This window comes from Dreissena polymorpha, unplaced genomic scaffold (assembly GCF_020536995.1).
Source record: "Dreissena polymorpha isolate Duluth1 unplaced genomic scaffold, UMN_Dpol_1.0 chrUn017, whole genome shotgun sequence".
Lineage (NCBI taxonomy): Eukaryota > Metazoa > Mollusca > Bivalvia > Myida > Dreissenidae > Dreissena > Dreissena polymorpha.
This window is the reverse complement of record NW_026273331.1, coordinates 23,330-37,165: the sequence shown is the minus strand read 5'-3', so window position 1 is coordinate 37,165 and position 13,836 is coordinate 23,330. Positions and strand designations below refer to the sequence as shown.

Here is a 13,836-nt window from a genome sequence, read left to right as displayed (position 1 = left end):
TCCTTCACAGGACTTTACGTTTGTGGGAATGAATTTCTTGACCCACATCAATCGGGTCAGAGTGTCTATTCAACGTATATCAGACCTTCTGATGAAGGTCAACTGGGTTTTGTCCCAATCTCATATAACAGCTCAAGAATTCCTCTCTCTCAACGGTATCCTGAGCTCAGTAGCAGACTTTGTGCAGTTGGGACGTCTCTTCCTACGTCCTCTTCAGCACTATCTCTCAGCTTGTTGGAAATGGTCTCCAGGCAATCTATTAACACAGATTCCAATCCTTCCCTCCTTAAGGTCTCATCTTCAGTGGTGGCTAGACGAGGAGACTCTGTTGGCAGGAGTACCCCTTCTTCCCCCGCAACCGTCATTATATCATATAACGGATGCGAGCAAGGAAGGGTGGGGTGCTCACCTGGAACCTCTCAGTCTGATAATTTCAGGGTTGTGGTCTCATCAGGAATCTCACCTTCATATCAACAATCTAGAAATGCGAGCAGTATTTCTAGCTGTATCTCATTTCCAATCACATCTTCGAGACTCTTGTGTGATGGTGTCAACAGACAACACATCTGTGGTGGCTTACATCCAGGCACAGGGGGGAACACATTCTCAATCCCTGTATCTGGAAACCAGAAAATTACTTGTTCTTTGCAAAACACTCAACATTCATCTGCTGGCAAAATATATACCAGGTCGCCTCAACGCCCTGGCGGATGGTTTGTCTCGCAAACACCAGTTACTTCCATCGGAGTGGACACTTCATCAAGAAGTGACCAACCAGATCTTTTTCAAGTTCGGTTATCCCCTGGTCGATCTATTTGCAACCAGACACAATCACAGACTTCCTCTGTATGTGAGTCCAGTTTACGATCCAGCAGCGTGGGCAATCGACGCGCTTTCGTTCGCATGGGACCAACTGGACGCTTACGCCTATCCCCCACCCATTCTAATTCCCCAAATATTGGGGAAAATCAGGGTGAGCTCTTGCAGGATACTCCTGATTGCCCCTTGGTGGCCCAGAAGATCTTGGTTCAACGATCTTCTCAGTCTCCTGTACGATTATCCCAGGAATCTTCCTCACAGGTCAGATCTTCTGTCTCAAAGCGGCAGACTACATGCGGACCCAAAAATGTTCCACTTACACGTCTGGCCGTTATCAGGCAATCTTTGCAGAAGAAATGTTTTTCTGTCAGGGCTTCAACCCTCGTTGCTTCGGCAAGGAGAAAATCCACCAGAGCAGTCTATGATGCTCGTTGGAAACTCTTCTCCAATTGGTGTTTTCGAGGGAAAATTAATACCCTCAATCCCTCTGCTAGACGAATAGCGGATTTTCTTATTTATCTTTTTGATGATAAGAAACTTTCTCTTAGTTCCATCAAAGGATACAGATCTATGATTTCGCATACATTGGCTTTCACTAAGTCTTCACAAGTCTGTGCTGATCCAGCTATTTCAGAACTTGTTCGAGCTATGGAACTTAGTCGTCCTGTATCTCGTACACTTGCTCCTAAATGGGATTTAGCTTGTGTGCTTGGTTCCCTTATTAAGGCTCCCTATGAACCTCTTGATCAGGCTTCATTACAATTCCTAACATGGAAGACCGTTTTCCTTCTTACTATGGCTTCAGCCAAACGGAGAAGTGAAACTCATGCTCTTTCTATCGAGGATAGTCATCTTCGTTTTGACTCTTCTGATGGTTCTGTTACATTGTTGTGTCAGTCAGGATTCCTTGCTAAAAATCAACTCCCCTCTATGGCTTCCAAACCCTTCAAAGTTCCAAGTCTATCTAGAACTTGTGGACATGAAGATGATGATAGACTCCTTTGCCCGGTCAGGGCTTTGAAGTTCTACCTTAAAAAGGTAAAGTCTATTCGAGGTTCTCGCAAGAGACTTTTCATTCCATTAAAAGGGGGGGGGGGCGATGTGTCTGCGGCTTCTATTTCTCGTTGGATAGCCTCGACTATAAGGAAAGCTTATTCTTCTCTTTCATTGAGGGATTTATCCCTGTTTAAGATAAGACCGCATGAATTAAGAGCTCTTTCGGCTTCGTGGGCTTATATTAATCAGACCCCACTATCTGAAGTGCTTCAAGCTGCTTTCTGGAGGAATCCGACCACCTTCTCCTCTTTTTATCTTCGTTCTCTTGAGTGCCAACAAGACAATTTGTATAAGTTGGGTCCTCTTGTAGTGGCTCAAACTGTAGTTTCTTCTATGGCGTAAGTACACTGGTGCCATCCGAGAATTAAGTACTATACTGTACTAACAAAGATTATAAGAGGACTTGATTCTACTATCTCTGGCTGTAAACCCTCTATATGGGTTTTGCTGTGATGGGAAAAAATATGCGAACCTTCCCGCCGCAGCTGCAAAATCAGCTAGAGATAACAGGTAACGTATTTATGATATTAAAACAAATTTTCTTAAGTAAAATTCATTTTAATTATTAAATACTTACCTGTTATCGGTAAGTCCCACCTCCCACCCCGCTCATCGCCTTTTTATGTTTGCGTAAAGGAAAGATGAGTTGTGGTTCTTGATTTCCTGTTAGGTTGCATTGTACTATGTTTAACCTGATTTGGATTCTTATAGAGGTGGACGATTCCCAGCGCTTGAATATTTTCCGGATGAAATAACTCCCTTGGAAAGGGGTAAGCTAGAGATAACAGGTATGTATTTAATAATTAAAATGAATTTTACTTAAGAAAATTTGTGTTAAGTTCTCTCAATGATCGCGTATAAGTTCTCTAAAATATCTCAGTGTTTAGTTCTCTCAATGATCGCTTCTTAAGTTCTCTCAGTTATCGCGTATAAGTAAGTTAAGTTCTCTCAGTGTTAGGTTTTTCATTGACCGCGTGTTAATTTATCTCTGTGATCGCGTATTAAGTTCTAACTAAGTTGTAACCTAATTGTAACCTAATTTCTCTCAATAATCGCGTATAAGTTCATTATGTTCCCTCATTGTTCAGTTCTCTCAGTGGTCGCGTATAAGTTTTCTTTGTTCTTTCAGTGTTAAGTTCTCTCAGTGATCGCGTATAAGTTCTGTACGTTCTCTCAGTGTTTAATTCTCTCAATGATCGCGTCTTAAGTTCTCTCAGTTATCGCGTATAAGTAAGCTAAGTTTCCTCAGTGTTAAGTTCTCTCATTGACCGCGCGTTAATTTGTCTCTGTGATCGCCTGTTAAATTTTAAGTTGTAACCTAATTTCTCTCAATAATCACGTATTTGTGTTCTCTCATTGTTCATTTCTCTCAGTGGTCACGTATAAGTTTTCTTTGTTCTCTCAGTGTTAAGTTCTCTCAGTGATCGCGTATAAGTTCTCTAAGTTCTCTCAGTGTTTAGTTCTCTCAATGATCGCGTCTTAAGTTCTCTCAGTTATCGCGTATAAGTAAGCTAAGTTCTCTCAGTGTTAAATTCTCTCATTGACCGCGTGTTAATTTGTCTCTGTGATCGCATGTTAAGTTCTAACTAAGTTGTAACCTAATTTCTCTCAATAATCGTGTATAAGTTCATTATGTTCTCTTATTGTTCAGTTCTCTCAGTGGTCGCGTATAAGTTTTCTTTATTCTCTCAGTGTTAAGTTCTCTCAGTGATCGCGTATAAGTTCTCTATGTTCTCTCAGTGTTTAATTCTCTCAATGATCGCGTCTTAAGTTCTCTTAGTTATCGCGTATAAGTAAGCTAAGTTATCTCAGTGTTAAGTTCTCTCATTGACCGCGTGTTAATTTGTCTCTGAGATCGCGTGCTAAATTTAAACTAAGTTGTAACCTAATTTCTCTCAATAATCACGTATTTGTGTTCTCTCATTGTTCATTTCTCTCAGTGGTCGCGTATAAGTTTTCTTTGTTCTCTCGGTGTTAAGTTCTCTCAGTGATCGCGTATAAGTTCTCTAAGTTCTCTCAGTGTTTAGTTCTCTCAATGATCGCGTCTTAAGTTCTCTCAGTTATCGCGTATAAGTAAGCTAAGTTCTCTCAGTGTTAAATTCTCTCATTGACCGTGTGTTAATTTGTCTCTGTGATCGCGTGTTAAGTTCTAACTAAGTTGTAACCTAATTTCTTTTAATAATCGCGTATAAGTTCATTATGTTCTCTGATTGTTCAATTCTCTCAGTGGTCGCGTATAAGTTTTCTTTGTTCTCTCAGTGTTAAGTTCTCTCAATGATCGCGTATAAGTTCTCTAAGTTCTCTCAGTGTTTAGTTCTCTCAATGATCGCATCATAAGTTCTCTCAATTATCGCGTATAAGTAAGTTAAGTTCTCTCAGTGTTAAGTTTTTCATTGACCGCGTGTTAATTTTTCTTTGTGATCATGTGTTAAGTTCTAACTAAGTTGTAACCTAATTTCTCTCAATAATCGCGTATAAGTTCATTATGTTCTCTCATTGTTCAGTTCTCTCAGTGGTTGCGTATAAGTTTTCTTTGTTCTCTCAGTGTTAAGTTCTCTCAGTGATCGCGTATAAGTTCTCTAAGTTCTCTCAGTGTTTAGTTCTCTCAATGATCGCGTCTTAAGTTCTCTTAGTGATTGCGTATAAGTAAGCTAAGTTCTCTCAGTGTTAAATTCTCTCATTGACCGTGTGTTAATTTGTCTCTGTGATCGCGTGTTAAGTTCTAACTAAGTTGTAACCTAATTTCTCTCAATAATCGCGTATAAGTTCATTATGTTCTCTCATTGTTCAGTTCTCTCAGTGGTCGTGTATAAGTTTTCTTTGTTCTCTCAGTGTTAAGTTCTCTCAATGATCGCGTATAAGTTCTCAAAGTTCTTTTAGTGTTTTGTTCTCTCAATGATCGCGCCTTAAGTTCTCTCAGTTATCGCGTATAAGTAAGTTAAGTTCTCTCAGTGTTAGGTTTTTCATTGACCGCGTGTTAATTTTTCTTTGTGATCGCGTGTTAAGTTCTAACTAAGTTGTAACCTAATTTCTCTCAATAATCGCGTATAACTTCATTATGTTCTCTCATTGTTCAGTTCTCTCAGTGATCGCGTATAAGTTTTCTTTGTTCTCTCAGTGTTAAATTCTCTCATTGACCGTGTGTTAATTTGTCTCTGTGATCGCGTGTTAAGTTCTAACTAAGTTGTAACCTAATTTCTCTCAATAATCGCGTATAAGTTCATTATGTTCTCTCATTGTTCAGTTCTCTCAGTGGTCGCGTATAAGTTTTCTTTGTTCTCTCAGTGTTAAGTTCTCTCAATGATCGCGTATAAGTTCTCTAAGTTCTCTCAGTGTTTAGTTCTCTCAATGATCGCGTCTTAAGTTCTCTCAGTTATCGCGTATAAGTAAGCTATGTTGTCTCAGTGTTAAGTTCTGTCATTGACCGCGTATTAATTTGTCTCTGTGATTGCGTGTTAAGTATTAACTAAGTTTTAACCTTATTTCTCTCAATAATCGCATATAAGTTCATTATGTTCTCTCATTGTTCAGTTCTCTCAGTGGTCACTTATAAGTTTTCTTTGTTCTCTCAGTGTTAAGTTCTCTCTGTGATCGCGTATAAGTTCTCTAAGTTCTCTCAGTGTTTAATTCTCTCAATGATCGCTGCTTAAGTTCTCTCAGTTATCGCGTATAAGTAAGTTAAGTTCTCTCAGTGTTAGGTTTTTCATTGACGGCTTGTTAATTTTTCTTTGTGATCGTGTGTTAAATTCTAACTAAGTTGTAACCTAATTTCTCTCAATAATCGCGTATAAGTTCATTATGTTCTCTCATTGTTCAGTTCTCTCAGTGGACGCATATAAGTTTTCTTTGTTCTTTCAGTGTTAAGTTCTCTCAGTGATCGCGTATAAGTTCTCTACGTTCTCTCAGTGTTTAATTCTCTCAATGATCACGTCTTAAGTTCTCTCAGATATCGCGTATAAGTAAGCTAAGTTATCTCAGTGTTAAGTTCTCTCATTGACCGCGTGTTAATTTGTCTCTGTGATCGCGTGTTAAATTCTAACTAAGTTGTAACCTAATTTCTCTCAATAATCCCGTATTTGTGTTTTCTCATTGTTCATTTCTCTCAGTGGTCGCGTATAAGTTTTCTTTGTTCTCTCAGTGTTAAGTTCTCTCAGTGATCGCGTATAAGTTCTCTAAGTTCTCTCAGTGTTTAGTTCTCTCAATGATCGCGTCTTAAGTTCTCTCAGTTATCCTAAGTTCTCTCGGTGTAACTGAGTTCTCTCATTGTTCAGTTCTCTCAGTGGTTGCGTATAAGTTTTCTTTGTTCTCTCAGTTTTAAGTTTTCTCAATGATCACGTATAAGTTCTCTAAAATCTCTCAGTGTTTAGTTCTCTCAATGATCGCGTCTTTAAGTTCTCTCAGTTATCGCGTATAAGTAAGTTAAGTTCTCTCAGTGTTAGGTTTTTCATTGACCGCTTGTTAATTTGTCTCTGTGATCGCGTATTAAGTTCTAACTAAGTTGTAACCTAATTTCTCTCAATGATCGCGTATTAGTTCATTATGTTCCCTCATTGTTCAGTTCTCTCAGTGGTCGCGTATAAGTTTTCTTTGTTCTTTCAGTGTTAAGTTCTCTCAGTGATCGCGTATAAGTTCTCTACGTTCTCTCAGTGTTTAATTCTCTCAATGATCGCGTCTTAAGTTCTCTCAGTTATCGCGTATAAGTAAGCTAAGTTATCTCAGTGTTAAGTTCTCTCATTGACCGCGTGTTAATTTGTCTCTGTGATCGCCTGTTAAATTCTAAGTTGTAACCTAATTTCTCTCAATAATCACGTATTTGTGTTCTCTCATTGTTCATTTCTCTCAGTGGTCGCGTATAAGTTTTCTTTGTTCTCTCAGTGTTAAGTTCTCTCAGTGATCGCGTATAATTTCTCTAAGTTCTCTCAGTGTTTAGTTCTCTCAATGATCGCGTCTTAAGTTCTCTCTGTTATCGAGTATAAGTAAGCTAAGTTCTCTCAGTGTTAAGTTCTGTCATTGACCGCGTGTTAATTTGTCTCTGTGATCGCGTGTTAAGTTCTAACTAAGTTTTAACCTAATTTCTCTCAATAATCGCATATAAGTTCATTATGTTGTCTCATTGTTCAGTTCTCTCAGTGGTCACTTATAAGTTTTCTTTGTTCTCTCAGTGTTAAGTTCTCTCAGTGATCGCGTATAAGTTCTCTAAGTTCTCTCAGTGTTTAATTCTCTCAATGATCGCATCTTAAGTTTTCTCAGTTATCGCGTATAAGTAAGTTAAGTTCTCTCAGTGTTAGGTTTTTCATTGACGGCGTGTTAATTTTTCTTTGTGATCGCGTGTTAAATTCTAACTAAGTTGTAACCTAATTTCTCTCAATAATCGCGTATAAGTTCATTATGTTCTCTCATTGTTCAGTTCTCTCAGTGGTCGCATATAAGTTTTCTTTGTTCACTCAGTGTTAAGTTCTCTCAGTGATGGCGTATAAGTTCTCAAAGTTCTCTCAGTGTTAAGTTCTCTCAATGATCGCGTCTTAAGTTCTCTCAGTTATCGCGTATAAGTAAGCTAAGTTTTCTCAGTGTTAAGTTCTGTCATTGACCGCGTGTTAATTTGTCTCTGTGATCGCGTGTTAAGTTCTAACTAAGTTGTAACCTAATTTCTCTCAATAATTGCGTATAAGTTCATTATGTTCTCTCATTGTTCAGTTCTCTCAGTGGTCGCATATAACTTTTCTTTGTTCTCTCAGTTTTAAGTTCTCTCAGTGATCGCGTATAAGTTCTCAAAGTTCTCTCAGTGTTAAGTTCTGTCAATGATCGCGTCTTAAGTTCTCTCAGTTATCGCGTATAAGTAAGCTAAGTTTTCTCAGTGTTAAGTTCTGTCATTGACCGCGTGTTAATTTGTCTCTGTGATCGCGTGTTAAGTTCTAACTAAGTTGTAACCTAATTTCTCTCAATAATTGCGTATAAGTTCATTATGTTCTCTCATTGTTCAGTTCTCTCAGTGGTCGCATATAACTTTTCTTTGTTCTCTCAGTTTTAAGTTCTCTCAGTGATCGCGTATAAGTTCTCTAAGTTCTCTCAGTTATCGCGTATAAGTAAGCTAAGTTCTCTTAGTGTTAAGTTCTCTCATTGACCGCGTGTTAATTTGTCTCTGTGATCGCGTGTTAAATTCTAACTAAGTTGTAACCTAATTTCCCTGAATAATCGCGTATAAGTTCATTATGTTCTCTCAATGTTAAGTTCTCTCAATGATCGTGTCATAAGTTCTCTCTGATATCGCATATAAGTGCTCTATGTTCTCTCAGTGTTAAGTTCTCTCAGTGTTGGCGTCTTAATTTCTCTTAGTGATCGCGTATATGTTCTGTTTTTTCTCTCAGTGTTAAGTGCGCAACATGATTTACCCCAAAACACCCAAAAAAATCTGAAATGTACCCAAATACACCCAAAGTCGCTCAAAATACACAAATACTCATAATTTTGGCAGGTTAGGGTTAGGTTAGGGTTAGGTTAGAGTATTTTGGGTATTTTGGGTCTTTTTGGGGGTATTTGGGGGGTCTTAGGTTCTCTCAGTTATCGCGTATAAGTGCTCTAAGTTCTCTCAGTGTTAAGTTCTCTCAATAATAGCGTTTTAATTTTTCTCACTGAACGCGTCTTATTTTCTCTCAGTAATCGTGTATAAGTTCTCTCTGTTCTGTTAGTGTTAAGTTCTGTCAATGATGGCATTTTAATTTTTCTCGGTGATCGCGTATAAGTTCTCTATGTTCTCTCAGTGTTTGTTTTCTTAGTGATTGTTTGTTATTTTCTCTCAATGATCGCGTCTTAATTTCTCTCAGTTATCGCGTATAAGTTCTTTAATTTCTCTCAGTGTTAAGTTCTCTAATTGACAGCGTGTTTATTTCTCTCTGCGATTGCGTGTTAAGTTCTCTCAATGATTGTGTCTTAATTTCTTTCAGTAATTATGTACAAGTTCTCTAATTTCTCTCAGTGTTAAGTTCTCTCAATGATCGCGTCTTAAGTTCTCTCAGTTATCACGTATAAATGCGCTTAGTTCTCTAAGTGTTAAGTTCTCTCATTGACCGCGTGTTAATTTGTCTCTGTGATCGTGTGTAAAATTCTGACTAAGTTATAACCTAATTTTCTCAATTATCGCGTATAAGTTCTCTATGTTCTCTCATTGTTAAGCACTCTCAGTGGTTGCGTATCAGTTTTCTTTGTTCTCTCAGTGTTAAGTTCTCTCATTGACCGCGTGTTAATTTGTCTCTGTGATTGCGTGTTAAGTTCTAACTAAGTTGTAACCTAATTTCTCTCAATAATCGCGTATAAGTTCATTATGTTCTCTCATTGTTCAGTTCTCTCAGCGGTCGAGTTTAAGTTTTCTTTGTTCTGTCAGTCTTAAGTTCTCTCAATGATCGTATATATAAGTTCTCTAAGTTCTCTCAGTGTTTAGTTCTCTCAATGATCGCGTCTTGAGTTCTCTCAGTTATTGCGTATAAGTAAGTTAAGTTCTCTCAGTGTTAGGTTTTTCATTGACCGCATGTTAATTTGTCTCTGTGATCGCGTGTTAAATTCTAACTAAGTTGTAACCTAATTTCTCTTAATAATCGCGTATAAGTTCATTATGTTCCCTCATTGTTCAGTTCTCTCAGTGGTCACGTATAAGTTTTCTTTGTTCTCTTAGTGTTTAATTCTCTCAGTGATCGCGTATAAGTTCTCTAAGTTCTCTCAGTGTTTTGTTCTCACAATCATCGCGTCCTAAGTTCTCTCAGTTATCGCGTATAAGTAAGCTAAGTTCTCTCAGTGTTAAATTCTCTCATTGACTGCGTGTTAATTTGTCTCTGTGATCGCGTGTTAAGTTCTAACTAAGTTGTAACCTAATTTCTCTCAATAATCGCCTATAAGTTCATTATGTTCTCTCATTGTTCAGTTCTCTCAGTGGTCGCGTTTCAGTTTTCTTTGTTTTGTCATTGTTAAGTTCTCTCAATGATCGCGTATAAGTTCTCTAAGTTCTCTAAGTGTTTAGTTCTCTCAATGATCGAGTCTTAAGTTCTCTCAGTTATCGCGTATAAGTAAGTTAAGTTCTCTCAGTGTTAGGTTTTTCATTGACCGCGTGTTAATTTGTCTCTGTGATCGCGTGTTAAATTCTAACTAAGTTGTAACCTAATTTCTCTTGATAATCGCGTATAAGTTCATTATGTTCCCTCATTGTTCAGTTCTCTCAGTGGTCGCGTATAAGTTTTTTTTGTTCTCTCAGTGTTAAGTTCTCTCAGTGATCGCGTATAAGTTCTCTAAGTTTTCTCAGTGTTTAGTTCTCTTAATGATCGCGTCTTAAGTTCTCTCAGTTATCGCGTATAAGTAAGCTAAGTTCTCTCAGTGTTAGGTTTTTCATTGACCGCGTGTTAATTTTTCTTTGTGATCGTGTGTTAAGTTCTAACTAAGTTGTAACCTAATTTCTCTCAATAATTGCGTATAACTTCATTATGTTTTCTCATTGTTCAGTTCTCTCAGTGGTCGCGTTTAAGTTTTCTTTGTTCTCTCAGCGTTAAGTTCTCTCAATGATCGCGTATAAGTTTTCTAAGTTCTCTCAGTGTTTAGTTCTCTCAATGATCGCGTCTTAAGTTCTCTCAGTTATCGCGTATAAGTAAGTTAAGTTCTCTCAGTGTTAGGTTTTTCATTGACCGCTTGTTAATTTTTCTTTGTGATCGCGTGTTAAGTTCTAACTAAGTTGTAACCTAATTTCTCTCAATAATCGCGTATAAGTTCATTATGTTCTCTCATTGTTCAGTTCTCTCAGTGGTCGCGTATAAGTTTTCTTTGTTCTTTCAGTGTTAAGTTCTCTCAGTGATCGCGTATAAGTTCTCTATGTTCTCTCAGTGTTTAATTCTCTCAATGATCGCGTCTTAAGTTCTCTTAGTTATGGCGTATATGTAAGCTATGTTATCTCAGTGTTAAGTTCTCTCATTGACCGCGTGTTAATTTGTCTCTGAGATCGCGTGCTAAATTCAAACTAAGTTGTAACCTAATTTCTCTCAATAATCACGTATTTGTGTTCTCTCATTGTTCATTTCTCTCAGTGGTCGCGAATAAATTTTCTTTGTTCTCTCAGTTTTAAGTTCTCTCAATGATCGCGTATAAGTTCTTTAAAATCTCTTAGTGTTTAGTTCTCTCAATGATCGCGTCTTAAGTTCTCTCAGTTATCTCGTATAAGTAAGTTAAGTTTTCTCAGTGTTAGGTTTTTCATTGACTGCTTGTTAATTTTTCTTTGTGATCGCGTATTAAGTTCTAATTAAGTTGTAACCTAATTTCTCTCAATAATCGTGTATAACTTCTTTATGTTTTCTCATTGTTCAGTTCTCTCAGTGGTTGCGTTTAAGTTTTCTTTGTTCTCTCAGCGTTAAGTTCTCTCAATGTCGCGTATAAGTTCTCTACGTTCTCTCAGTGTTTAATTCTCTCAATGATCGCGTCTTAAGTTCTCTCAGTTATCGCGTATAAGTAAGCTAAGTTCTCTCAGTGTTAGGTTTTTCATTGACCGCGTGTTAATTTTTCTTTGTGATCGCGTGTTAAGTTCTAACTAAGTTGTAACCTAACTTCTCTCAATAATTGCGTTAAGTTCATTATGTTCTCTTATTGTTCAGTTCTCTCAGTGGTCGCGTATAAGTTTTCTTTGTTCTCTCAGTTTTAAGTTCTCTCAATGATCGCGTATAAGTTCTCTACGTTCTCTCAATGTTTAATTCTCTCAATGATCGCGTCTTAAGTTCTCTCAGTTATCACGTATTAGTAAGCTAAGTTCTCTCAGTGTTAAATTCTCTCATTGACCGTGTGTTAATTTGTCTCTGTGATCTTCTGTTAAGTTCTTACTAAGTTTTAACCTAATTTCTCTTAATAATCGCGTATAAGTTCATTATGTTCTCTCATTGTTCAGTTCTCTCAGTGGTCACGTATAAGTTTTCTTTGTTCTCTCAGTGTTAAGTTCTCTCAATGATCGCGTATAAGTTCTCAAAGTTCTCTCAGTTTTTAGTTCTCTCAATGAACGCGTCGTAAGTTCTCTCAGTTATCGCGTATAAGTAAGTTAAGTTCTCTCAGTGTTAGGTTTTTCATTGACTGCGTGTTAATTTTTCTTTGTGATCGCGTGTTAAGTTCTAACTAAGTTGTAACCTAATTTCTCTCAATAATCGCGTATAAGTTCTTTATGTTCTCTCATTGTTCAGTTTTCTCAGTGATCGCGTATAAGTTTTCTTTGTTCTCTCAGTGTTAAATTCTCTCATTGACCGCGTGTTAATTTGTCTCTGTGATCGCGTGTTAAGTTCTAACTTAGTTGTAACCTAATATCTTTTAATAATCGCGTATAAGTTCATTATGTTCTCTTATTGTTCAGTTCTCTCAGTGGTCGCGTATAAGTATTTTTTGTTCTCTCAGTGTTAAGTTCTCTCAGTGATCGCGTATAAGTTCTCTAAGTTCTCTCAGTGTTTAGTTCTCTCAATGATCGCGTCTTAAGTTCTCTCAGTTATCGCGTATAAGTAAGCTAAGTTCTCTCAGTGTAAAGTTCTGTCATTGACCGCGTGTTAATTTCTCTCTGTGATCGCGTGTTAATGAATGTAGTAGTCAGTTGCATGTAGTAGTCAGTTGCATGTAGTAGTCAGTTGCATGTAGTAGTCAGTTGTATGCAGTAGTCAGTTGTATGTAGTAGTCAGTTGTATGCATGAGTCAGTTGTATGTAGTAGTCAGTTGTATGTAGTAGTCATTTGTATGCAGTAGTCTGTTGTATGCATGAGTCAGTTGTATGTAGTAGTCAGTTGCATGTATCAGTCAGTTGCATGAAGTAGTCAGTTGTATGTACCGGTAGTAGTCAGTTTTATGTAGTAGTCAGTTGCATGTAGTAGTCAGTTGAATGTAGTAGTCAGTTGTATGTAGTAGTCAGTTGTATGTAGTAGTCAGTTGTATGTAGTAGTCAGTTGTATGCATGAGTCAGTTGTATGTAGTAGTCAGTTGTATGCAGTAGTCAGTTGTAAGCAGTATTCAGTTGAATGTAGTAGTCAGTTGTATGTAGTAGTCAGTTGTATGCATGAGTCAGTTGTATGTAGTATTCAGTTGCATGTAGTAGTCAGTTGCATGTAGTAGTCAGTTGTATGTAGTAGTCAGTTGTATGCAGTAGTCAGTTGAATGTAGTAGTCAGTTGTATGTAGTAGTCAGTTGTATGCATGAGTCAGTTGCCTGTGGTAGTCAGTTGTATGCATGAGTCAGTTGTATGTAGTAGTCAGTTGCATGCAGTAGTCAGTTGTATGCATGAGTCAGTTGTATGCATTAGTCAGTTGCATGTAGTAGTCAGTAGCATGTAGTAGTCAGTAGCATGTAGTAGTCAGTTGTATGTAGTAGTCAGTTGTATGCATGAGTCAGTTGTATGTAGTAGTCAGTTGCATGTAGTAGTCAGTTGCATGTAGTAGTCAGTTGTATATAGTAGTCAGTTGTATGTAGTAGTCAGTTGTATGCATGAGTCAGTTGTATGTAGTAGTCATTTGTATGCAGTAGTCTGTTGTATGCATGAGTCAGTTGTATGTAGTAGTCAGTTGCATGTAGTAGTCAGTTGCATGAAGTAGTCAGTTGTATGTAGTAGTCAGTTGTATGTAGTAGTCAGTTTTATGTAGTAGTCAGTTGCATGTAGTAGTCAGTTGAATGTAGTAGTCAGTTGTATGTAGTAGTCAGTTGTATGTAGTAGTCAGTTGTATGTAGTAGTCAGTTGTATGTAGTAGTCAGTTGTATGCAGTAGTCAGTTGTAAGCAGTAGTCAGTTGAATGTAGTAGTCAGTTGTATGTAGTAGTCAGTTGTATGCATGAGTCAGTTTTATGTAGTATTCAGTTGCATGTAGTAGTCAGTTGCATGTAGTAGTCAGTTGTATGTAGTAGTCAGTTGTATGCAGTAGTCAGTTGAATGTAGTAGTCAGTTGTATGTAGTAGTCAGTTGTATGCATGAGTCAGTTGC

The 13,836-nt window shown here is 37.6% G+C and overlaps 1 long non-coding RNA gene across 5 annotated transcripts; it reads left to right on the top strand.

Moving 5' to 3' along the window:
• The first annotated feature begins 2,789 nt into the window (after positions 1-2,789).
• LOC127863577 (uncharacterized) lies at positions 2,790-10,679 on the top strand. 5 transcript variants are annotated; one of them, XR_008041102.1, is made up of 2 exons: positions 2,790-2,833; positions 9,382-10,679. It is a non-coding gene; the product is annotated as an uncharacterized LOC127863577 (long non-coding RNA). The 5 variants fall into 5 exon arrangements; XR_008041101.1 differs by lacking the exon at positions 2,790-2,833 and adding an exon at positions 4,790-4,833; XR_008041100.1 differs by lacking the exon at positions 2,790-2,833 and adding an exon at positions 5,530-5,573.
• The last annotated feature ends 3,157 nt before the right edge of the window (positions 10,680-13,836 follow it).